Below are 26969 nucleotides of genomic sequence, written 5' to 3' on the forward strand. Positions count from 1 at the left end.
GAGTAAATCAGCTGACACAGAACCCCCGCTGACGACCACTATACAAATCAATACAAATTACTGCGCAGAAAAGTGCGTGATGACCCAGGGAGATTGAACATAGTTCAACTCCCAATAAAAAAGATCATATTACATCAAATTCATTCAACGCCTATGCGGGTATTTTACTGAGATTTTACGGTTTAGATTATCGTTGAAATCTGGGAAAATATATTTTTCTTATAATCTTCTGTTTAAAAGTAAACAATCCAATAGCAGAAATGAGCAAACCAAAACCATTAACATGGATACACTCACATGATCAAGTTTGATCCCACATTTGTTTTCAAAATTAAACATTTCACTTTTTATTCATTTCATCATCCAGGGAAAATGTTTAGAGTCAATCCTGCACTGGTGATATCTTATGATGTACATAGGGATGTGGGGATGTGAAGATAGCAAGATTGTAATGTACCCCGCCCCCACAAAGAAGGGGATACAACAATCACAGTCTAATACATGTACAGAAAAGTAATCATTTTAGTGGTTGTTAATTCACATCCCATCGGGAACTTATTTACTCATATTGAGACGCCACAAGCTGTAGGCGAAGTGTCACAAATTTAGACCTATGCTTAGCGCTCAGGGCCGTAGCAGTGGAGGTACTTTAACGTGCCAACGTACGCCAGTTTCAAGTGACAGGAGACCTCCGTTTTAATATTAAGGACGTACTCTACATCGTCATAATGGCTGACTTCCATTAACCCTTTCTCTACCGGCACATTTTAGAGGTTTTTAGAGACTAAATGACAGTATTTTAAAATCGATTTAAATCTGTATGGATCACGATTTGGGGTAGGCATATGACATGTAATTTTGTTAGGAATTGGACAGGGAACAATTTCTTATAAAATTTGTCAATGTATCCCATGACCTCATATAGGTCTACGAGGTCAAAGGTCATATAAGTGCACATTTTTGCAATCTTTTTTCTCTGAAATATATATATTACGACCCCTCTCACTAGATTAGAGTCAAAAATAGGAAATTCTAAATGTATGAGCTAATGTGCCTTTTAATATACTATAAAAAGAACAAAATCAAACTAATCAATTTTATTGACAAACAAATATTTTTGGTTGCTAAGTAACAACACTCATAGTACAATTTTGACCATAATTTGCCTTTCTGCATCCATTCGACACAATTTAAACGTAATTACAATCCATGATGATTAGTAAATGTCACATTATTTTAAAAATATAATCTTTAAATAGATCTTAATCATTTTAAAAGGTTTTTAACAAAAAATGTAATGAAGAGAATTAAGGTCAAAGATCATCAAATGGAAACTTCGTACTTTATATACTTGTCCATCATTTTCTAATAATATGACGTTTTGCCATTATGTTCCATTAAATAGAATAAGTATTGCAACATTAAAACAAAGATCTTTCAATTATTGTTAATCTAAAATAATCTATTTTTTATTCAGTTATATTTGGTTGCTAAGCAACAACACCTTATCAAATGTTATCAAAAAGTACTAACCATTTTTCCTCTCCAAGTTCAACATAAGCGAATGTTCAAGTACTTACTTTCAATCACTAGATTTAAATGTACTTGCATCATATTTAACAAAAATGTTCTTATATTCAACCTCTTGAAACCTATTTCTAGACATAATTCTTGATAACGAGTTGTTCCGACAGGGGCATGCGTTGACCAATATCTGTCTATCGACTGGAACTTCACAGCAGGCGTGTATAAGATAATGCACAAAAATCTGGAAAAAAAAGTATTTCTTAATACTTAGTCCTAAATACTAATGTATTGTCAAAGCTTTTGAATACTCAAATTGGCTCTGTAAATGTTTTCGATAATCAAGGCCCTCTGAAAAGTATGCATTTAATTACTTATGAAATTTTATCAGAGGTAATTGTAGTACACATTTAATAAATGAGTTACATTCACAGCCAGATTAATTTTGGTAAAGGTAATCTTTTTACTATGCATTTTATTATTCTTTTGAAACTGGAAATCACTGCCACAATATCGGTTTTTAAAACTAGTAATACCTGTACAGTTCCTCTTCAGTGAGAGGCTGAAAACTTCCTTGGGAAGTATATGGCAACCCTTCCCCCTAGATATGACCATCTCAGCATAATGGTTGGTGGCAACACAGATGGAGAAAACCAAATCTTCTGTCAAAGACAGCTTCATAAAATCTGCAGTTCTCCGAATAATAGGGTCCCATATCTGAAAGAAAATTGCAAATAAAATCAGTATTGGCCACCATACCTTAAAACGTGTCATACCTTATAATTAGAAACTAATTAGAAATTGTTTTGTCTCATTTTGTATGTATACGATCCCTAGTTATGCAGCAAAAAAAAAAAAAAAAAAAAACCCACCAAAAAAGGAACAGTAAAATGGTACACACATATCAGTGTACCATAATGCCATGATTCCAATTGTGAATGTATTATCTGGATTTATTTGAATGTTAATCAAATTTACACTGATTTAACCCTATATTCAACCTCAAAGAGTCATACCAACTGAAAGGCAGGTTGTCACCCCGAATGAAATGCCACAGTTCTGGGATCAGGTGTTCCTGTGTCCTCCACATCAGCATCCTTCCAATGCATGTCTGGATTTGTCAGTAGACTGTCGCTAGCGGATGATACCTGGGAACTTCCCACTAAATATTGCGATGTCAATACCCTTTTTAAAGAAGAAAAGAAATCACAATTAAGAATTGTTGGTTTATGTTTAAAAAGCAAAATCTAAGTTTCACGGTAGCATGGAACAGTTTCGCACTTAAATTTATTTACTCAAATTTATTTAAAGATATGGTAAGGGATTGCATACATGTGTTAGAAATGAATCGAATATTTTATTATACATTGCGAGAGTAGCAGAGTGGGTAATGAAAAAAAAATGTATCATGTAGGTATCTGCATTATGCCTAGCATATATTATACACGAGGGCAAATACTGAAGAAATTCAGGTTAAAACCTACAGGGTCCAGCGAAAATACTGAAACACTGAGGGAAAGTGAATGACCCCAGATATAAAAGTTGAATTGAATTGCTTCTTAATGGTACCCAGTGTCTAAATCCCCTTGTATGGTACTCTGATGGGCTGTGGATTTAGTCGAAATTAGAGAAAATCTAGGCAAGAAGGGGGTTGATTGATTGATGTTTTCTGCCAAACTCAACAATTTTTCAGTTATCTGGTGGCACCCAGTTTTTTTTATTGGTGGAAGAGAGAACCCAGATACCTGGGGAGAGACCACCGATCTTTCGAAAGTAAACTGGGAAAACTTTCTCACTTACCGGCGCGAATGGGATTCGAACTCGCGCCGACAGAGATGAGAGGCCGTGTGATTTTGAGCGCAATGCTCTAACCACTCGGCCACGGAGGAGACCGGCAAGAACACAGGGGCTCGGTTGTCAGATATTGAAGTTTTGTATTATTTGTTCCCGAATAATAAATTGAAGTTTTGCATGATTTGTGTCCGAATAATAAATTATATAAATAAAATCCACCACCAAAATCCGCTTTTTTAGAGGTTTTCAAAAAGGTGTATCATGTGTACATTAAAGTACTTGGCACACTGATTTGACTGCGGATAACTCCGTTTACCTGATCATGATATGGGGCTCACGGCGGGTGTGACCGGTCAACAGGGGATGCTTACTCCTCCTAGGCACCTGATCCCACCTCTGGTGTGTCCAGGGGTCCGTGTTTGCCCAACTATCTATTTTGTATTGCTTGTAGGAGTTATGAGATTGATCACTGTTCGTTATCTTCACCTTGCATTTATATAATTTATTATTCGGACACAAATCATGCAAAACTTCAATTTATTATTCAGGAACAAATAATACAAAACTTCAATATCTGATAACCGAGCCCCTGTGGGCAAGAAGGGAAGACATGCCCATCAGCTCATAGCATACAAGTACCAGCATGTATGGATCACATTTAATTTATGGTCATAAGCTACTAAGTGTATATAAAATACATGCATTTGGATAAAAGAGAAATCAATATGATTTTTCATTAGCCTGTCATAATCAGACTTTGATTGATGTTAACCCACCCCCATTTTGGCCCAAACACACATTTTGTTTTTATTTCTGTTACAGAATAAAGAAAATAATTCAAATTATGATAATAAATTCTATCATAAGTGTGTTTTCCTAACAGATTGTGTTTTCTTTTCATAGAAAGATAATTTCTTTTATAAACATGGAACAAACTTGGAAAATAGCCTTCTCACCAGCGGTCGTGAATGCCCAGTCTGATTAAAACCACCCCATCCCATTATACACTAAATACACCCCCTTCTTACACTCGCGCGTCACGTAAGGAGATAATTCTGGGGAAAAGGGGGGGGGGAGGGGTGTTAATCAAACTGCCGGACCCGGACAGGGTGTTATTCACTTGTTTTAGATATCATAAAATATAAATATTTGCTTTCATGAAACGACAAACCATGGCATCAAATTGTGGTTAATTAATCGTGAATTTTTCATAACATGACAAAACCACATTTTTGTTTTCTTTTTAGTCGGCCTATGTGGCTACATCAACTTACATGTACGTATTTATACTGAATGCATGATCGTTTGGGTCATCCTGCAACAGGCGATCCAGGGCATCTTCTTCTGACATCAGGTCGTTTTAAAGATGTAAAATACAAGCGTTGGTTGTGGCAGTCACGGTGAAGCTGTGTTGTTTTCGTTGAAACGGAAACACGTGTGTTCTCCGTGCACACTTTCAGAAAAGCCCGCGAGGCCCGCGATCCGGATCACGGAAAAATAAAAGTATACAGGCTATATATAGGCGAACTTCTTTTTTGTTTTCTTTCTTTGGCAGAGAAAAAAATTATTACTATTCCGAACAAATATAACGTTTATATCTGAATTCGAAGTACTTTATTTATCTTTTTTTAAATTCAATCTGCCGATGTAATATTCTCAATAGGTGTTTTATGAAGTTACATGTAGGTTGTGTAACTGTTATAAACCAATATTGGTTTTATGCTTTAAAAAAAAAAAGCAGAGATACCTGGCTGATTATTTCATACATGTATGTATGTTGTTTTAGTGTATCAACAGGTACTGAATTTACTAAAAGAGGACAATACAAATAGTTTTCACCACTTTATTGTGCGACGCGCGTCGATTGCTTTTAGCGACGTCGATTTGTCGCTAATTTTTAAGAAAACCGCGCAGCATGTCCCAATTTCATTTTATCGTAATATAAAAACTACCGAGAATTATAATATGAATAAGGGTCCATCAAAAAGAACATTTCCTCTACTTCTACAGGATGTATTTACTTTTCCCTATTTCCATATATAAATATAGATAAAACGCCGATCTGTTTAAACATTGCGAAATAAAATCGTAAAACAACGTATATGTGCAAAAAATTGCTATTTTCTTATAACTTTGCCAGGCATTAAAAATAATTTTTATATGTACTGAAAGCAGGGAATATATGCTTCTCAAATATATAAAAAATATTGCAGTCATAGGGAAAATAAAAAAAAATCATAGCGAGGGGGGAAATGGCCTTGCTACAAAGCGTTGCGTCATATTTAGACGAAGTCATCCTTCATTTTAAATGCTTTTTTTAATTTAATGGCTTTATTTAATCAATTGATTTTTGCATAGTTAAAAAATATAGAAAATTTCCAAAAATATGATATATAAAACATATATATTACGTCCGTAGTTTCAAAAATTTATAGACACTCCTTTTGCGTAGCCCTGTTTTTACGCGCTATCGGTCATATTGACCGATACGGTAGAGAAAGGGTTAAAACATGAAGGAAAAAATCAATATCAGCAATATTTGACTTTTGCTTTTCAATTAAGATACCTAGCCGATTAGCTCAGTAGGTTAGCATACCGACTACTAAACTGTAGGTCACAGGTTCAAGTCCAGCAGAGGTTTTATTTTATTTTTTCAGATTACCTTCTACTAAAACTGTATTTTTTGACAAAATTAAGTAAATTTGAAAAATTTCAACTTCAAAATATTGTTGTACATATTTTCCACTTTTCATCTACATCAAATTTCTCTGGTGTAGCATACCTCCTTAAAGGTCTTACTCTCGCTTCTAAATGCTGAGCGGTTTATGATGGAGCACTATTACTATGTTTACCTTTTAGGTTTGACGAAGTCATAGCACGAGCGGGGCTGGAACTCAAGACATTACTTATCAGTTTAAATCTACCTACTGATACTTGTATGTAGACTGACAGAAAGATAGAGATATAAATATAAATAGATAAATATACATGTACTAGGGAGGATCCAGGAATTGCTGTTACAGGGGTTGTCACTTTATGAAGCAAGGGGTCTGGGCGCAGCCTTAAAGGCCCCAGTGGCTCCAGAGTGAAGCCCCCGAAAGCTCCTGGATTCAACAGATTTTATAGAGCTTGAAACGTGTCCCTATTTAGTCATTTGTAACATTTTCTATCATTTTTTTATAATGTGAAATTAATAAAATGACGCAAACATTAAGGGTTTTTGGAAAAAAATAAGTTCTCCCAATAAAGTAATTCAAGAAATCAAGAGATTTTGTGATTTATTTCTCCGGGAGTGGAAAAAAAATATTGCTTCTGGTATCGTTTAGTACATTTTTTTTAAACAACACACCACGATTTGACTTTGATTTGAAATTTCAGGGCTGCGCTCCCCTCCCCTAATTCCGCCACTGATGTATACTGAACAATTTTAAAAATGCCATAGCCATACATACATGTAGGGCCCAGGGCTTCGTTGACATTTTTGGTACAGGTTTCGGTACTTTATCAATTGGAAATTTTACGTCAAAAGGCTGCTATTCCGAGAAAATCAATTAGACCAAAAATAATGCGTCCGCGCGTTACAATTATTTTTATAGAAATGTATCGCTAATTTTTTTATCATACGTTATTTCGGTTCGATATTTTACCAGAAGTCGCACGTGGTGAGGTCATAATAGGGGTAGTTTTAATATATAGACAGGGACTTGAAGTATGATGGATCATGCAACCCCCCCCCCCCCCACCCCACCCCCGAACCTTCTACACACCTTTCTAACTTATGGATTGTAAATATACATCAAATATTATCTAAAAATTTAATAAATCAAGAAGAAATATCATCAATGACAACGAGAATTTTAATTGAACGTAGAAGAGATTTCGATAATCTTTAATGTATACTTACAAAACATAAGTATAAAAAGAAAATAAATGTGTTGATCCTGGATCAGAAAAAGATAAGGGGGTCTTATATGCGCAGTTTCGCATGGCATTTGGAGTGTTGATAAACGGGTTAGGGTTGGGTTGGGGGGTGGGGGGTGGGGGGCTTTCACATCATATGAGCCCAGGCAAAAAAAAAATATTGAAAAAAGAAAAGAAATATGTACATAACAATTGATAAAGTCTGACGGATGATTAATATTTAGACACTGGGAAGGGACACTTATTTATTGATAATTCATTCATTTAGTAAATAATTTGTCATCAAAGTGGGAAATTCTGTGGGTTGTATCCTAGCTCCTAAAATTGTGAATTCTCATATAGATATAAACACTTTAGGGCAAAATATATATTGATAGCTAAAAGACACTAAGTATCATTAGTTTGTTGTCTTTGAAAAAAACAACTTTGATTGGGGTTGATATTTGCGTAAGCTATTTCCGTAAACCAAAAAACAAAAAAAAAAAAAAAAAAAAAAAAAACAAGCGATAAAGCTAAAAAGTAGAGAAAATTAAGCTCATGTGAGTGTTTATTACCATGGCAAATTCTACCGGAAAACAATGATCACGATTGCCGCGCGGGCGCGTCCGGCGCCGAATACAACTAGCCAAATAATGCATTGTAGGTAGAAAAACAAATTGCAGTTATATATACATATGTATCATGATTAAAAATGCATATGCTACAATTTTGGTGCTGGATATCCATACAAGTTAACGGTATTCTGTAAATAAAATAGGGGGTGGCATATAGCATTATGTGTTTATTATGGGACGGCACGAGCCGGTCCATTACATGTTCAATAAGATTTGAGAAGTTGCATGCGTTTCTGCGAGACAGATGTCTGTCACCGCAGAAGTGTTCTAACAAAGCATGACGTCTTTTATTTATGTTTTCAGCAAAGGCGTATATCTTTTAAATTGTATCAATGACTGTGATATGTAACATTTTAAATGTCAAGAAAAGCAATAACAACCTTTCCACACGGGTAAACGCGTTATCGGCTATTCGGTAGAATTCGGACATTCGGTTGAAAGTGGTTTGGACTGGTAAGTTTATTTTCTTAAAATAATTGTGATTGGAGTTCTTTTAGGGCACGGCAACTAGTTTGCGTTGGACCGTAAGTATTAAAATTCAAGAAAAATGCGCGGATGTATTCTATGGTGTTGATGTAGAAGAATAGAACGTTTACAAAAGTAAAATTTACCAATTTTGTTACACATTTTGGTCACAATTTTTATTGTAAGTAAATGCAACCCGACATTTTCTGCAATTTATCAACCATTACTTACTGTCAACAATATAACATATGGCCAATGTCGCGGCCGGGATTCGAACCACGGACCGTTCACCCCGTATGCGGAAGGCCCGGGGTTCGAATCCCGGCCGCGACACACCTAAGTCGTTAAAACAGGTAGTGACAGTTCCATCGCCAAACGCTCGGCAACAGATGTGAATGTCATGGGTCCTCGGAGATGACCTTAAAAACGGATGACCCGTGTCAAAGTAGGTGTGGCACGCTAAAGAACCCTCACTGCTCAATGGCCGTAAGCGCCGAGCATAGGCCTAAATTTGAAGCCATTCATCGGTGTTGGTGACGTCTCCATATGAGTGAAAAATTCTCGAGTGAGACGTTAAGCAAGATACAATCAATCAATCGTTGAGACAAGTTTTGTCAATCTACAAGCAATAATTTTGATTTTAATTCGTTACCGGAAATTTGGTTGATTACTTTGAATGTTATCAGTAACTCTGGTTATCAGTAATTAGGTTGATGTTACTGTAGAGGAAAGTAAGAATCACACGAATACTCAGCATTAACCATTTAATGAGTTGTATATGAAATAACATAAGGTGGAAAGAATTCTCTTCTAATAAAACGTGAAATTGATTGCCCCTTTCTGCTTTTATAAACAAGTTGTATGATCTTATCATCGGGCTTTGCTTATTTTCTATGTACATTATATTAAAGTTAGATCAAAAATAGCAATCAGATACAAAAATACGTGGAGTCTTGCATATTCTTATCTTATAAGAAAGACATATAATACTCTGCAAACGCGTAGCTACCTATACGCAAGTACGAAACTGCGTACAAATTATTTGAGAAAGAAAGAAAGAGAGAGAGAGAGAGAGAGAGAGAGAGAGAGAGAGAGAGAGAGAGAGAGGGAGACTTTGCCATTAAGGTATTTGTGTCTAAAAGTAACTGCATTATATAACCCCGGTTTATGATTTAATCAGCATCATAATGTCCATTCAATCAATTTCCAATCATTAACATCATGCTGAATATCATTTTAATGTACAGTGATCCCCCGTTATATTGCCCCCGTTATAATGCCACCCCCGCATATCGCCAAAAAAGTTCAAAGTCCTGTTTTCCTTGCTATGTTAAACCCCGTTATAGCGCCATCCCCCGCATGCCGCCATCCGCCAACCTATTTACAGGTACGATTGGGTCAATTTCCGTTATAATCACCCTCGCGAATTATCGCCAATCAACGGCAGGAAAATTTCAGTGAGTTGGCTTACGCAATTATCTGACATTAGTTATCAAGATATCAAAGTTTGCAGCAGATAATAAGTTACGTAAATTATAATCAACTGAGTTCAGATATGCAGTATTGGTTTTGAAATCTAAGTATGGCGGACACACCTAAGTGTAAGTGTCTTGGACATCAAACAAAAACTAGAAATCATTAAATACTCCTACCATTATCAGGCATTTACGACCACAGGAAGCCGGGATTATCCAGGCATTCAAAGCATGATGTAGTAGATAAATGTGTTTGATTTCTTATGACAACTGTACACATACCCCCTTCCCCCGATATAATGCCACCCCCGTTATAATGCCGAAATTGCCGAGGTACAAATGTTGGCGTTATAGCGGGGGATCACTGTACATCATACAGTGTATGGACATGAAGTAGACGGATTAGGATATTCTTCTTTCTTGGCACGCTGGTTTTGACTACGGATACCTCCGCTTACCTTATCAAGATATAGGGCTCACGGCGGGTGTGACAGAGGATGTTTACTCGTCATAGACACCTGTTCTCATCCATGGTGTATTAAGGGGTCAATGTTTGCTCAACTCTCTAATTCTTATTGCTTATAGGAGTTATGAGATTGATCACTGTTCGTTATCTTCACCTTTCATCAGTGACATTTACCATACATGTTTATACCATTCTGTCGAAAACAAAGAGGGGGAAATCATAAAACGAATGTTAAATCAGTCCACGTACACACGATGCGTTGGTACACTAAAACACTTTAGAAAATAATTTTGTAAACTCTTTTGGGTTTCGGAATTGACAAGAAACCCTGTTTCTATGCACACAAAAATAGGTGATTTCATTGGTACACTTCGTTTTCTCTCTGGTTACGAGACTGCTCTGCTTATGGCGACAAACATAATCAGGCTTCAATTGCAATGTTATTCAATTAGTGTGAATATTTGAATTCATGTACGTACAGGTATATGTGGTGTGAAATTTCAAGGATGCAATGAAAGTGAAAAACGTGTCTAAAGAGACAAATATCAAACAACCGGACAAGAACCAGCCTTATAGGATCATAGCAAATGACCAGTGAATAAATGTGCCAAGTGCGTGGCAAAAAACCTTTTCTGCATACTTATCGGAGTAAATCGCATTGGCACTAAATTGTATGTAATGCATGGTCGGAAAACATTTCCTCATTTGATAGAGAATGACTGTGCTATCAAGTTAGGGTTTGATCACGGTGGACAAAGGGAATGTATGTTTATCCCTGTCCATCCATCTCGATTGAGTTTTGAGTTCGTGCGTTCTGGTACATGTGTCAGACACTATAAATTGTATGTAGAAATTAGTATTGTTACATTTCATTTACATGTGGATTGTTATTTGGTAGGTGGTACATCAAGGTTTAGTTCTTAGTAGGTTCTTGTAACATATACATGTATTTTCGCTTGGGTGTCTCTGATAAGTTTAATGACTTATTGTCTGCATTTAATAACATCACTGGGATAGTTATCAGTACTATGTTATACTATTATTCGAAATGACATGTCGAGAAGCTATAGTAGTAGCACGTGAAATCATCCATGGAATCTGAAAGAAAAATATGAATTCGGATTCAATGAGGACTTAGATTGTTTTAAAAGTTTTTTAAAAAAATCATACTGTTAGGGGAAAAGGTTTTTTTTAAAAGCTCCATCATTTCATAACTTGACACCAGTCCAAGCTCCCTTTCTCTAGTATAAAATGTTTCATACATTGCATGTACTACGCTACTATTTTGTCTGACAGTTAATCATACATATACAAAATGCCCGTGGGGATTCGGGTCAGAGTAGGTCCTGATTATCCCCTGCTTGTCGTAAGATGGGACTAAATGGGGCGGTCCTTCGGATGAGACCGCTTAAGCCGAGGTCCCGTGTCACAGCAGGTGTGGCACGATAAAGATCCCTCCTTGCTCAAAGACCGTAAGTGCCTATGATAGGCCTAAATTTTGCAGCCCTTCATCTGCAATGGTGACGTCTCCATATAAGGGAAACATTCCCGAGAGGGGCATTAAACAATATATTATCAATCGATTTGTCACCAGAAAAAACTTTTAATTTCTATTAGATCCACCAACTCAGTACCCAGCAGATAAGAATGACACAACGCAACTACTATAGTTTTAAGTCTCCATTACTTTGTTCCGAACACTTAACAACACCAGTTTCACGAATTTTCTATTACTAAAACACCAATTTGGTGTCTAGTTAATGCTGTATAGGATTATTTAAGTCTAAAAATGCTAATCAATACCCCCTCTTGAATAAATACAATTCTTTACAGCTCTAGTATTACATTTTTGATAGATTTTTACAAAATGCATAATGGATTTTCTATTCTCAGTGCTGCTAATCTTTTAAATGGGAATTGATTGATGTGCGCTTTTAGCTGCTGAAAGGATGATCATATACCTATTTAGTATTACTATTACCGCGGCATAGAATGTGTCTTTATCAATAAAAACAACGTATGAAGTTACCCTGTGTTTCCCAAACATACGTCATTGAAGCGAATGTCCGATAACCGAATAGCCGATAACGCGTTTACCCGTGTGTTTTCGCATAGCGATGCCTTCTATAAAGAAGACGGTAGAAAATCACAAGATTGTTTGACAAGCGACATCGCGCCATCTAGCACGGGAAAAAACGTGGCCTGCACAGTCATACATGTAACATGTCAAGCTGCAACATCGTTAACCACGGTTCTAAGCCCAGAAGTACCTACCCGACCTCAAACCGTGCCGACATGATCAGCAAACCCTCGATTTTCATGAATGTTTATAAAGTGATGCAATAATTTCTTTGACCAATCACAAGTACAATAACAAATTTCCGATACTTTAATGTCTGCGCCCACAACAAACAAGAGGCCCACAGGTATTATCAGTCACCTGAGTACTAATGAAAAAATATCACTACTCCAAAGGGCTATGAAATCTAGAAAAAAAAAATTGTCCTGTTCTGAATGTATAAGGTAAATTCTAATGTTCAGCAAGAGTATAAAACAAGATGTGTAGAATTACAATTTTTGTACATCCTTTTCTGCTATTCTTAAGTATGCATTTAGATTTCATACAGTATCAGCAAACTTACAGATAAATACTGTATACTAAGTTTGGTCCCACCCTGGGGTCAGAATCCCTAACCCGGGGATCTTCAAATGTACAATCTTGGTAAAGGACTACCTGCTCTTTCTATATATCCATTTACTTTCAATTTAGTATCAACAACACTGATCTGATGGTATCTAAGTATTATACACATGAACACTATATAGTGAGATTGGCTCCGCCCTGAGGTCAAAACTCCTACAACGAGGATCATGAAATTTACATTTTTGTGGAGGTTACATGTATATCACTAAGCATTTCGTTTTTCTTACACATGTGTGGTTGTAAAGATTTTTGAAAATTGGTCAATTTTGGGAAGTCTTTGCCCTGCCCCCAAGGGCCCAATTACAATTTAAGCCTCCCCCTTGTCCCACATATGCTTCATATCAAATTGGAAAAAAATTGGAATGATTATTATCAAGAAGAAATTAAAAATGTATATTGTTCACACATTTAATAACTGACCATTTTGGCCACACCCTGATACCAAAACCTTAGGATCATCAAATTTACAATTTTGGTAAAGGACTACCTGTTTTTCTAAATATCCATTTACTTTCCATTTAGTATCAATGACACTAAAGAAGATGTTATTTAAGTGTTTACACATTAAACACTATATACCAAGCATGGCTCTGCCCTGGTGTCAGAACCCCTACCCCGGGGTTCATGAAATTTACAATTTTGACAGAGGCCTCCCGCTCTACAAACGTCTCCATATGAGTGAAATATTCTCAAGAGAAACGTTAAGCAATATACAATCAATCAATCAATCCTGCTCTACATCACGACGCATTTAGTTTTTCTTACACGTGTGCGGTTGTATAGAAGTGAATTGTTGAAAATTGGTCAATTTTGGGCAGTTTTTGTCCCGCCCCTAAGGCTCCAGGGGTGCAGGAGTCCTGAAGTTTGCAATAGATGTCCCCCTTGTCCCAAAGATGCTACATGTCAATATGAAAAGAAATGGGACTGGTAGTTATCGAGAATAAGTTAAAAATGTTCAATGGTTAACACACGACGGACGACTGACGACGACGAACGACAACCAATTGCAATAGGTCACCTGAGTTTACTCAGGTGCCCTAAAAGCCTGCAGTATAGACTAGTAATAACGAACAAAACAGGCCACATATCCCTATTTACAGAAGCAAGTCAAGTTTATATCAAGTACATGTATTTATGAAATGAAATTCGCATTAACAGTAGTGGTTACGCTTGTCAATTATGTGTTCATAAAATTAATCTATTCTGAAACATGATAAGGAAATTCGGGGTAAAGTGGATGTTTTGAAATCTGAAAGAGTAGAGTCGATCGGACAATTATTTAAGGAAAGCGGCGTGCTTACGCATATGATATGGCAAATTTATTACACTGGTGAAGTCAACAAAGGGCGTCCATTAGTTACAACTGTTACAGCTAAAACGTGTACAGTTTCTTCTCAATCGGCAATCCTCGGATTATTCCGCTACGAGCACGCCATGACTTGAGAATATTTTCTTTCCATAAAAAATGGAAGCTCGCCGATTGACTGATTAATGAATATAAATATTCATGAAGTCGAGGATAATTTTGATCCCACAGCCACGGCACTTGACGTAGCGTAAACGGACACAATAGGCGTGACTTGCGACGAAGGTCAAACAGCATCTTCGCTAGCCAAGAGTTTACGATTTTTAAACCATTGGCTTGTGAACATTGTCAAACTGGGGCATTGTTATATCGAGTATATTGAAGAGTTCAGGACCAAACATTACAAATGAAAGAGGTGACCTTGTATTTCGATAAAAGAAGAGTTCCGGAAGGTGTATTTAGTGTATTGTGTGAGTCTGAGTGAAAGTGGGGTTTTTCTTTCTAGTTTTAGTTCAATTCAGTTCAATTAATGTATTCATTCACCAAACATGTTGGCATACAAACAGGGTTGCATAGTACTTTGCAATGGTTTTCCTTTGATATATCATCATCTTAATTGTAGATGTTGAAAGGGAAATTTAGAGCGTACTACTTTCGCAATTGAGAATTTCAAATAGTCTTGTAATTCATAGTTCTTTCTAATTTTACTGTAAAATAGCAATTTTCCACGTTTAGAGAATTCAGTATTTTGCAGCAGCATGTTAATATTGACAATATTATAATTTTTCAGGTAATTGTAGAATGTGCTTTTATCAATATCTGATGATAAAAGATTTAACTTATTTCTTAACTTTAGTATTTGTCCCTGCCAATTTTCCTGTAAACCAGTGGTATAAAGGTTATCATCCTCCAGTTTAGCAGCCATAAGTATTGGATTTTTAATATCGTTTTCATCAGCATAGCTTTTTAGTATTTTGTAAAATCTAAGCATAGAGAGGAGAGCTTGAAAGGAGATGGGAAATGTTCCTGGTTCATATTTGATGGCTAAATTTGAAGCTTTTCTGTACACCCAAAATGTCTTTAAATATTAAGTGCTGTATTTTTTCAAAGGGTATTAGGTCACAATTGTTAATGAACATATTAAAATCTAAAATCCAAATTTCAGAACCATGTGAAATGAAATGTTCAATAAGAGCAGAATAAAATTTTAAAATAGTTTTCACAGATAGTTTATGATAAGAAATGTTTACTTGCATAAAAAGCTTTCCGTGCAGAGCCATCCAGCTGTTCAGCTGCGTATTTAAGTTTACCAGTACAACTGAGAATAATTACCAAATATTTTTATTCATTTTGAAGCCTAAGTGGGTTTGTGTTAAAATTCATATGTTGTGAGTAGAAATCATCAATAAATATATTAAATAGAGTAGGGGAAAGGTGATCTCCTTGCTTAACCCACGAGTAGGCACAAACGGTTCACTATATCTAGATTCGTCTTTGCAGCAATATTTAGTGTTTGAATACTTGTGTTTTATGATATTGTAAAATTTTCCACCTACACGGCCAGCTCGGATACTCGCACACACTCGTAAGGATCCGCGAAAATAGGGGCAAAAAAATCACCCTTGTCCACGGATTTCATTTCATGCAAATAACCCATAAATAACTTGTAACAATCCGTAAATATCGTAAACTGGTCGCAAGAACACGTAAAATGCTCGTAAAAATCCGTAAAACAATCGTAAACAGTTTTTTTTCTAATCTTTGCGGTTAGTTTACGATATGTTACGGGTAGTTTACGAGTTGTTTACGGATTATTACGAATGCTTAAGTGATATTTACGATTTCATTCACGTCGGGTTACAATCGCTTTACGGATTGTTCAGAGTCAATACGAGTCATTACATGTATTCTTAAGCCGTGAGTACATAACACGGCCAAGGTACGAGTGGGTTTCTGATCCACAACCCCCTCCCCGTCACAAAACGACCCCTCTGACCACCTAATCATGGTGACCGGTCTGTAACATAACGAAACTAGTTCCAGTACGAACGCAAAGCGTTGTCGGAAGCTGCTATGAAATAATAACAATCTTTTTTTTATTAATTGCAAAACATATTTGTAAGTACGTGCTTACAGTGCTATAATGTAGGTACGCCACTGCCTTAACATATACTAGAAATAAAAGAGGCCCAAGTAAACTGCCTTGAGGAACCCCGCATGTAAAATTACATACAGCAAAATTTGCATTGTTTACATTTACAATTTGTTTTCTCCCAGATAAATAGGATTTAACATTCAATTGACTTAACGCCGATGACATTCAATTTTTCACAAAGTATTTTATGATCAACTGATAGGTGCCAGGATAATTTAACTGGCGGCAGCTACTTAATTTGTGTAGCAGCCGCAACTTAATTTAACTGGCGGCCGCCACTTGTTATCTGACGGCCGCCATATAAATAACAGTACCAAACAGACCCAACCTGACAGAAAGCAGTCCCAGAGCTGTCCCAGTGCAGTTTCGCAGCAGTCCCAGTAAACAAACCGAAAAACATTCCCAGCGGTCCCAGCAGTCCCAACAGGCGGGGTTACAATAACTAGTGGGAGGAGCTAAGCCGACAATACGTTAGTCGGAATCGAAGATAAATGACTTACAATATAATTAAAGAGAAAAACAATACATTATACATGGAGGCAGCAAATATTCAAAATACTTGTGTGAAACTTTTTCATCAATTTACACCAAAATGTTAGTTTATGAATAAGAGTGAAAAAGATGCATGCAGAGTTTACAAGTCTGATAACCACAAACACAACGTAAAATCAATTAACGTCCATGTTCTATCAGGTGATATTGTTGTTGTTATTCATTATTTTATTTTTTTTATATTTCATACATGTGAAGTGTGTCTTGGGTTCTGAAAATCATGTAGCATAACTATATTTATTTCTTGACTGCGTTATTGAAATAAATGTGTGTAAAGTCGCCTAAATGATTTATTCACTTATCGTCTATATTAAACTAGCAAAAACTGTTTTCCACTTACGTGTACACGTATTTTTGATTTGTAAATGATTCGTTACATATTATTCAAATTATCCGCCGAAGAATGTAGGGATATATTCTTGTTATTCTATTTCCATCAAGTTCTCTAGTGAAAGTGCGTCAGCAAGCGGTGAAAAAACTACTGAGGTGATTTGTGAATATTCTGAATACACGGTGGACGGGACTTTCCTGTCAATCATAACATCACGTGATTCATTCACGCTTGGCTGAACAAAGCAGTCCCAGAAAGCTGTCCCAGGGACTACTGGGACCGCTAGGACTGCTTTCTAGAGCAGTCCCAGAGCAGTCCCGCATTTTGAGAGAGCAGTCCCCAGGACTCCTTTCTGGGACAGCTTGGGTGTCAGGTTGGGTCTGGTTGCAATTGGCGTTCGCTACTTATTATTTGGCAACCGCCAGTTATTTTATCTGGCGGCCGCCACTCAATTTATACATGGTGGCTGCCAATTGCAATTCAATAATTCAATTCATAACGCTCAATGATTATTTTGGAAAGATTTAGAATAGTACGCAAATACGCAGCAGTGTAGGGATAGTCATCGGAGAAGTTGACAAGCAGAAAAGGAACCTATAACGTCTATATTACCCAAACTTTGTACTCCTAAATTGGAGGGAGGGGGCTCCGTTCATCCTTCCATTTATCAGTCCGTTCATTATTATATTTTTACCATCCATTAGTACCACCAAAGGAGTGGAATGGGGGCCAATCCGCCAATTAATCTTATTTCACCTGTGAAAATAACTTAGTTTCGCATGTGAAAATAACAGAAATTGAACGTTGTCAAAATAATGGAGGGTCATCCCCGTGGTTCTACGTATTTAACAACACAATCGAAAAACAATAATGCAATGCTCTTAATTCTATATATATCACATACATATTACTAAGCATTGGGGAGGGATTGCACCCTTTTCATTTTGAGAGAGAGTTAGAGAAAGAGAGAAGAGTTGAATAACTGGCGACAGCCATATAAATCATTTGAATTGAGTGGCGGCCGCCAGTTAATTTATATTGCGGCCGCCAGTTATATTTACTGGCGGCCGCCATATAATTCACTGGCAGCCGCCATACAAATTAACTGGCGGCCGCCACATAAATTAAATGACGGCCGCGACATAAATTAACTGGCTGCTGCAAGTAAATTTATTTGACGGCCGCCAGATAATAACTGGCGGCCGCCATATAAATTAACTGTCGGCCGCCACATAAATTAATTGACGGCCGCGACATAAATTAACTGCCAGCCGCAAGTTAATTTATTTGACGGCCGCCAGATAATAAGTGGCGACCGTCAGTTAAATTAAGTGGCGGCCGCCACATAACTTAAGTGGCGGCCACGAGTTAAATAGATATTAATTCTATGCCGTGGCACCTATCGGCTTCCGTAATCAACTATATCAAAAATTATCTGAAGGTCAAGAAGAATTATCCGATATTGATTTGATATAATCAGTAAGATGCACTAAACAGCTGTCTGTAGAACATGAACTTCTGACTAGAATCCTAATTCGAAGTCATATAAAATAATTAATAAGAAAACTTTCGAGTTGATTATATATTGCTTTTTCTAAAATTTTAGACACATTGTTTAAGATGCTTACTGGCCTATAGTTTTCTGCTTTTAATCGATCACTTTCCTTGAAAAGAGGTTTAACTTTAGCAATTTTGAGTTTTTTGGGAGCTGTTTCTTCCGATATAGACTGATTTATCAAAAATGTAATGGAAGCTTAGTGATAGGTGCTGCATCTTTGAGAAATCTGGCTGGTATCCCATATAAGCCTGTACTTTTGGTGACATTAAGTCAACAGAGTTCTTTATAAACATAATTTTCCCCAACATGCTTTAAAATGAAGGAGGTTTCATACTTTCTCTTGTTTTTTATAGAAACTTTTAATGATATGTGATGCTGCTTTGTATAAATCTCTGGGAGAGGGTAGTTTTTCTCCAAGATTTGCTGCAATTGTGAAAAATAAATTAAAGTGATCTGCAATTGTTTGATTCTCAAAGCAGTTTCCACCATTACTGTTCAAAACTGTAGTACCGCTAGTTTTGGAATGTTGTTGGTACCCAAGACTTTTAAAACATGGCCACACATTTCTGGGGTTACGTTTGTTCTCATCTATTTTGTCGTGAAAGTAGTCGGATATGTTACACTGATTCTGAAGTAGATTTCTAATTTTACAGTAGGATTTGTATTCTTTCTGCATTCCAGACTCTCTCTCTCTCTCTCTCTCTCTCTCTCTCTCTCTCTCTCTCTCTCTCTCTCTCTCTTGCTTTATTCTGATTTCTTTCACTGGCGCAACTTTGTTTAAATTGTTCACGAAAATTTCTTTAAAAGCACACCATGATTCGTTAACATTGTTAGCATGGAAATATTTACTTCATTCGGCTTCTGTTAAAAAAGTAATAAAAATGTCTTTGTCATAAGTTTTTGTAGACCTTATTTTGATATTGTCATGCTTTCCTAAAAAAGTTCTGTAAGATTCTCTTGTACAGTAAATACGAGAATGGTCACTAAGACCTATATTGATGACACCAGATTGACATATTTTCTACGCATCATTACAGAAGATATGGTCCATTAAATACTTAGATTTATCGGTGATACATGTTGGTTCGTTAACCAATTGAGTTAGTCCAAATAGTTTGATGATATGATGTGTGCATGAAAAAGTTGATTGTTGGTATTGAAGGTGTAAATGTTAAAATCACATTTTAAAGAAGAGATATTTCACACTTCAGTGAGGGATTTCTCCAATCTCTCAGGGTGGCTCCGTGGGCGAGTGGTTAGAGCATCGCGCTCAATATCACACGGCCTCTCACCTCTAGTCAGCGCGGGTTCGAATCCCACTCGCGCCGGTAAGTGAGAAAGTTTCCCAGTTTACTTTCGGGAGGTCGGTTGTGTCTCCCCAGGTACATTGTATCTGGGTTCTCTCTTCCACCAATAAAAACTGGGCACCACCATATAACTGGAAAAAAATGTTGAGTGTTGCGAAAAAACAGCAAAACAATCCTATCCCTCAGGAAAAGTTGACGGAGTTGGAGGTCCATAACACGTTCCAACAATAACTGGTTTTGTCTTTGGCAGCAGGAAATCTAAGAACAAAATCTCATCGCTATCTCTTATTCCTTGAATCTCAACCAGAGTGAATGCAAGATATTCCCTAATGTAGGTACATATGGCACCACCTCGTCGATTAGTCTTTGTGAATGGTTATATAGCCAGTGATGTTAATTTGTGGGTCTGAATGATCATTATTTGTTATTTTCATATGCAAAGAAATACAAGTATATAGCGAATGACTGTCTCCCTACCTCCACTATTTTTATATCAATATTAGTGAATGAGAAGAATGTAGGCTGAAAGTTATTATAGAGTATGCCCAGTGGTTTTTGAGAAAAATTTTAAATGACCCCACCCTATTTTTGCATTTTTGTCATCATCTCCCCTTTGAAAAGGGTATGGCCCTTCATCTGAACAAAGGTGAAAGCCCTTTACCCAAGGATGCCTTTGGCTAAGTTTAGTTATAATTGGCCCAGTGATTCTGGAAAAGAAGTCAAAAATGTTAAAAGTTTACAGACTGACAGACAGACGAACATACGACGCAGAGAAGGCGATCAGAAAAATTCACTTGAGCTCTCAGCTCAGGTGAGCTAATGATATATGCAGGTACGATTTTTTTTAATTCGGACAAATACATTAATTCCATCAAAATCAATGTTTCAGGAATTGTTTTACAAGCGCTAAAAGCATTTCTTCTTAAACTAATCTGCAACATGATTTTGATGAAGTTCATGCCGAGTTCACACGGATGTGCATTAAAATTTCCATGTGAATGCTGTTCAGATTTAATTCGCATTAACTTACGTTTAATGCGAATTATTTTTTTTTTAGTGTGAACGAGGCATGAAGTAAATGTTTGTATAGGTGTTCGAAAGTGTCAAGAATATTGTAATTGCGGCGCTATGACAGCAATATATATGGACAGAGAATGGAAAGAATATTAAGTTATGAAATGGCGATCACATTTTCACAAGAAAAAGGAGAGAGCACAAACAACAGCTGCAGAACAGAAAAAGAGGTTGTCATTGTAACTTTATCTTTTCAATGTTGAGGGGAATGAAAACCTCTTGTTTATTAGATAGGCTTGTAAAAATATTTTCTAAAGGTGAATAACAGAGAAGAAATAAGAGTTGAAAGACAATGTCTTTTATTGGTATTTCATTTTTTTTTTTTTTCTTTTTCAATTTTCTTTATATTTGTGAAACAAAATACTGTCGCGATCGGTGAGAGAGAGGGTGTCAGAAAATGGCAACTTCGATAAAAGGTGTAGTATGCACGCTTGTTTAAATAGTACGCTATTACGATCTTAAAACATGCGTACACTATGTACAAGGTAAGTATACATAACTTATGAAGTACATGAAACGATGGAACATAAGGATGACTTCCCGTTATCAATGAATCGGTATTTTTACAGTCTACGCACAATTGCATGGGGGCATTTTCCATGTCTATGAAGCATTGTACAACGCTTCAAGTCTATCTGGTTAAATATATAAGAGGAAAAGTGTTTACATGAATGCATGACAGACAGACTGATATAAAGTACAAACAGAATATGCCTCTTTCAGCACGAGGGGGGATATAAATAAATAAAACCATGATGCAAAAATTGATTGATCATATGCCACTACCGCTAAACACTCTGAATACAACGTTTGGTGTATGGCAAACACGGACCCCTGGATACAGCATTGGTGGGTTTATGTGTCTAAGAGAAGTACGCATTCCCTGTTCATCGGTTACACTTGCCGTGGGCTTTATGTCTTAACCAGGTAAACAGAGTAATCCGTAGTCAAAACCAGCATCTAAAGATGGTCTTACAATTATTTTGACACGCGGTAGATAGCATGTAACCCACTGAGAGATTGCATTTGTAATAAAGAGTGCACTCTGTCACATGATATAACAAGAGGCCCATGGGCCTAGAATCGCTCTTCTGATACATTGTAGAACAGGCAAAAATTCTCACTAACCAAGATTCATCAATTAACAAAGTTTGATGATGTTAAGTCAAATAGTACCTGAAAATTTAAATGTAACTGTCCAAAAGTAGGTCACGGTCACCTACATTTGGTCGACACACCGAACACTCAAGATGCATCAACTGACAAGTTAAATAGTATTCAAATATAGCCGTCAAATTCCAAAAGAATGCCACAGTGACCTACTTTTTGGTCGACATACTCCAAAGACTCAAGATGCATCAACTGACAAAGTTTGATAATTGAAGTAAAATAGTATCTGAAATTTCAGATATAAACGTGAAATTCCAAAAGTAGGTCACAGTGACCTACTTTTTGGTCGACACACACTGAAGACTCAAGACCCATCAACTGACAAAGTTTGATGATTGTAAGTCAAATAGTATCTGAAATATTCAAATATGGCCGTCAAAATCCAAAAATAGGTCACGGTGACCTACTTTTTAGTCAACACACTCTGACAACTCAACATGCATCAACTGACAAAGTTTGATAATTGTAAGTCAAGTGGTATCAGAAATATTAAAATATAGCCGTCAAATTCCAAAAGTAGGTCACGGTGACCTACGTTTTGGTCAGCAAACTATGAAGAATCAAGATGCATCAACTGACAAAGTTTGATTATCCTAGCTTTCATAGTGTCCAAAATATGCACCTAAAATTGAAATGTGAAATTTGAATGTCTACAAAATTCAAAAGTAGGTCACTGTGACCTACTTTTTCATAAAAATGTTTCGAGGCCTCTAGACGCATCAACTTACAAGGTGTGATGATTCTAAACCTCTCGGTATCTGAAATGATAACCTAAAATGTATTTATAAATAATTAGCCATGAAATTCAGAAAGTAGGTCATGGCATAATTTTCACATGACGCAGCTCAAGGTCCTATGATCCATCAACTGACAACTTTTGATGATCATAGGCTCAAAAGTGTCCAAGATATGCATCAAAATCCATTTAATAATAATTACCTGCGAAATTCAAAAAGTAGGTCACCATGGCCTACTTTTGAAACAACATGATATTAGGTCCTAAGATGCATCAACTGACAAAATTTGATGATCCTAGTTCTTACACTAAGCAAAATATCAAAGTTTTAACAAAACAAAATTTAAGGTCAACTTTGAAGTGACCTTAAGACCGCACCCTTTGCCCCTGGATGATGCCTTGAACACTTTTTTTTTTTATCTACAACCCATCATCATCCTTATGCATACGATTGGTGATAATTTGCCCAGTGGTTCTTAAGAAGACTTTTTAGCAACCACTACTTTTGTTTGCATTTTCCTAATTATCTCCTTTGTTAAAGGGTCACAACCCTAATTTTAGTACAAATGAAAGCCCTTGGTCCAAGGATACCCTTTGACAAATTTGACAAAAATTGGCCAAGAGGTTCTTGAGATATAGCCCTTTTTCCAAAAAGTCGAAGCACACCGCACGCCAGACATATGGCCATATGATTAGCTCTTTGAGCCTTCGGCTCAGAAGAGCTAAAATTGGAGATGAAGGTATTAGTGGTCAGTTCCCATCATTGTGAAAATGGTGATGGTACTTTCTCTAGTTATGAAGATCTTTCCTATACTTTTTGTTCATAATGCATTGTACTTAGTGAATAAACATCGGGATCGGAAACATTAATGACCACCTTCCCTGGGACCTGAAATTTTGAGAGTACGATATTCCACTATTTTAAAAACAATGGTGATGATAATATCGTTGTTTGTGGAGAAACACCCCTCCCTACACTAATTTGAACACCACCATGGGAATATTTCTACTAAAGAAAAACTTGAAAAAGTGAAGAACTGCACAATCTCATAGTGTCTATAAATAATACGACAAAAACGCATTAGACGGACATGTCATGTGCTCTCTATATAATACTTTCCCGAAACTAACTACGTTCAACAACGTGCACTGTTCTCAAAAAAACTGAGGAAAATTAAAATCCCTGTCATATGCACATCAATAACATTCATAGAAACACTCCTCAAAATAAAAAAAAGTCCTCATTTGAAAACTATCAGAGGAGATAACAAGACAATTTATGTACACTCCATATCAAAAGAATTTTAAAATAAAAGGACACACTCCTGCAAGAGATATGTCAAAATGAATCAAAATTATTACATGATTTAGAATGACCCACAAATAAGCTACATAACAAGTTTTAGCTTGATATGTGGCAGAGAAATGAAAACAGAAACAGAAAGTCTGAACGGACATACGTATAGTCATTACTGTACCCAAATATGTTCCGACCAAGGACGGGCGTATAATAATTCTATATAAAATGAATAATATGTTATAGTTAGGTATGTATGCCAGGGAATGATGTGTCTGGTGAAGTGTAAATCTCTTCACTATATACTGAATCAAATTAAGTTTGTAGTTACACATGTATGTCCGCCCTACTCTTTTATAAAATTCTAGTGATAAAACTGTCCTTCCGTTTTCATCTTCTAGCACCCCCTTTGAACTCGCACATGGAATAATATAAAACAAGAAATGTTTGTAAAACATAGATGCCCACCATGGTGCAAAATTATACAAGGGTTATGCACACACATAATTTCATTGATTATGATAGTAGTGCCAAACCAATTCAAGATATTCAGCAGACAAACTTTTCTTATGTCCAGAGTGGATTGACCATGCAACCCATGATCAATAGTGGTCATCTACTCCTTACGATGTACCAGTGTACCAAATTTGATTTGTGTATAGTAAAGTGTTCTAGAGATAATAAACAGATAGTATATTCGTATGTCCACTTTTACCCTCTACCTTTGATCATGTGACCTCACAATCAAAAGAGGTAATCTACTTCTGAAGATATCCAAGTGTGCCAGGTTTGATGTCTGTCAAGTAAAAGGTTTTCTAATCATTAGGTGGTCATTATATTCATATGTCCAATTTCACCTTTGAACATTGACCCCAACCCACCTTCAAAATCCTAACTTGTATATATGATCATTGATGTATTTTGTGTGTTTGAAAATATTTGTGATTCGGATTATGTGGTCTTCATCTTGTGTGGTCTTCATCTTATGATTGCGCAGTAGACACTGTTCATATCAAATACAACCACATAATGCATGTAACTTGAGTAACAGTCGCCTTCATTATACGTACCCATAATATCTATCTAGGTTCGATTCTTTGAAAGAAACAGCTGACTATTAATCAAAATGGGATACAGCCTGTAGAACACTTTATGTTACTGATTACGTTATTTCCTTTCGGCGAAAATTCCTGATGCAGAGATATTCAGATTGTTCAAAGCGTATATTAGTGAATCTACAGTTCTAACTGACTTTCTTATAACACGGATGTGTAAATGCTGTCTGACATGTTTCATACCAATGGTTAGGCCGTTCTTTGTATACCGATTTTGACTAGGGATTTCTGCTTTCTCTTATTAAGATACAAGACTCATGGCGGATGTGATCATTTAACAGGGTTGTTTTCACTTGTTGGTGTATGCCAAATGGAGTGTCTATAGGCATACTATAAGACCTCAGAATTGGCCTGACCCCAATTTTGGCCTCTACTTTGGCTTCAACACAAATTTTGGCCTGGCCTCAAATGCTGGCTTGGCCTCATATTCGATATCTAAAAAAATAGTTTTTGCCTCAACCAAAACTAAGAATTCTCAATTTTAAATTTTCATTGATTTCATTGATTTATTTATTATTGATTTCAGTTTTTCAAAGTCATAACTCGAAAATGATATGTTTTTGTTGTTTTGTAAATGTGTCATTTAAAATGATCATGAACTACCACCAATCCGTACGATTTTATCGAACATTTATTGATCAATATATTGATAAAATCGTTTTCTTTTGCCTTCCTAACTTTTCAACTAGTACACACCAAAAAGTATACACTATTTAAAATAGATGACATTATTGGACTATTTGTTGGGTTGAAGCTAAATTAGAGGACAAAATTGGGGTCAGACCAACTTTGAGGCCAGACTAGGCCCAGACCAGTATTTACAATATTTCGTGCTTTAAAAAAACTAACATTGTTAACGCTCTGGCAGTGAAACTAACATGAATAAAACCGACTAATGGCAATGGTGTGTCTAGTTGCAATACAATTGATGGCTATTTTATTGCTTGATACATGAACATTAAATTGAATGTGTTATGGAATACAAGACACTTAGAACTGAATACATGTAGTTTAATTTGAGATAATGAGCAAGTTGGTGCAATGAATACAGTGTAATATACATTATAGTTCCCCTATCACTGATAAAAGTGAAACAGTAACTAAAAAATTGAACCATCTATATATGTTTATTTCACCTGAAACATTTTCTTAGCCTATCAAATTCAACTAACTCAACCGCTGCATACTAAGAGGAAAGAACAATGCTTATTAATAAGCTTTCATATGACAGTAGAAATAGCTGGCAATATGTAGTTAGATTTACAAAGCTATTGCTGTATCACATACACCAATTCCCTGGACTATGTACAACATAATGACAGTGTATCCTCACCCCAGCAGGTAGGACAATCCCGGGATGTCTACAAAATCGTCTTTGACAACATTACCTAATTACCACGGAAAG

At 36.3% G+C, this 26969-nt stretch overlaps 1 protein-coding gene and 1 long non-coding RNA gene across 4 annotated transcripts in view; both read right to left on the bottom strand.

Annotated features, from left to right (window-relative positions):
• Window positions 1-26969, bottom strand: part of LOC125676215 (uncharacterized) — a 144847-nt gene that overhangs the window by 71989 nt on the left and 45889 nt on the right. The window lies entirely within an intron of this gene.
• Window positions 1083-25263, bottom strand: LOC130052897 (uncharacterized). The gene is made up of 2 exons (XR_008801267.1): window positions 4593-25263; window positions 1083-2709 (listed from the first exon to the last, which is right to left on the bottom strand). It is a non-coding gene; the product is annotated as an uncharacterized LOC130052897 (long non-coding RNA).

The sequence above is a fragment of the Ostrea edulis genome, chromosome 3, assembly GCF_947568905.1.
Source record: "Ostrea edulis chromosome 3, xbOstEdul1.1, whole genome shotgun sequence".
In the NCBI taxonomy this organism is placed as follows: Eukaryota; Metazoa; Mollusca; class Bivalvia; order Ostreida; family Ostreidae; genus Ostrea; species Ostrea edulis.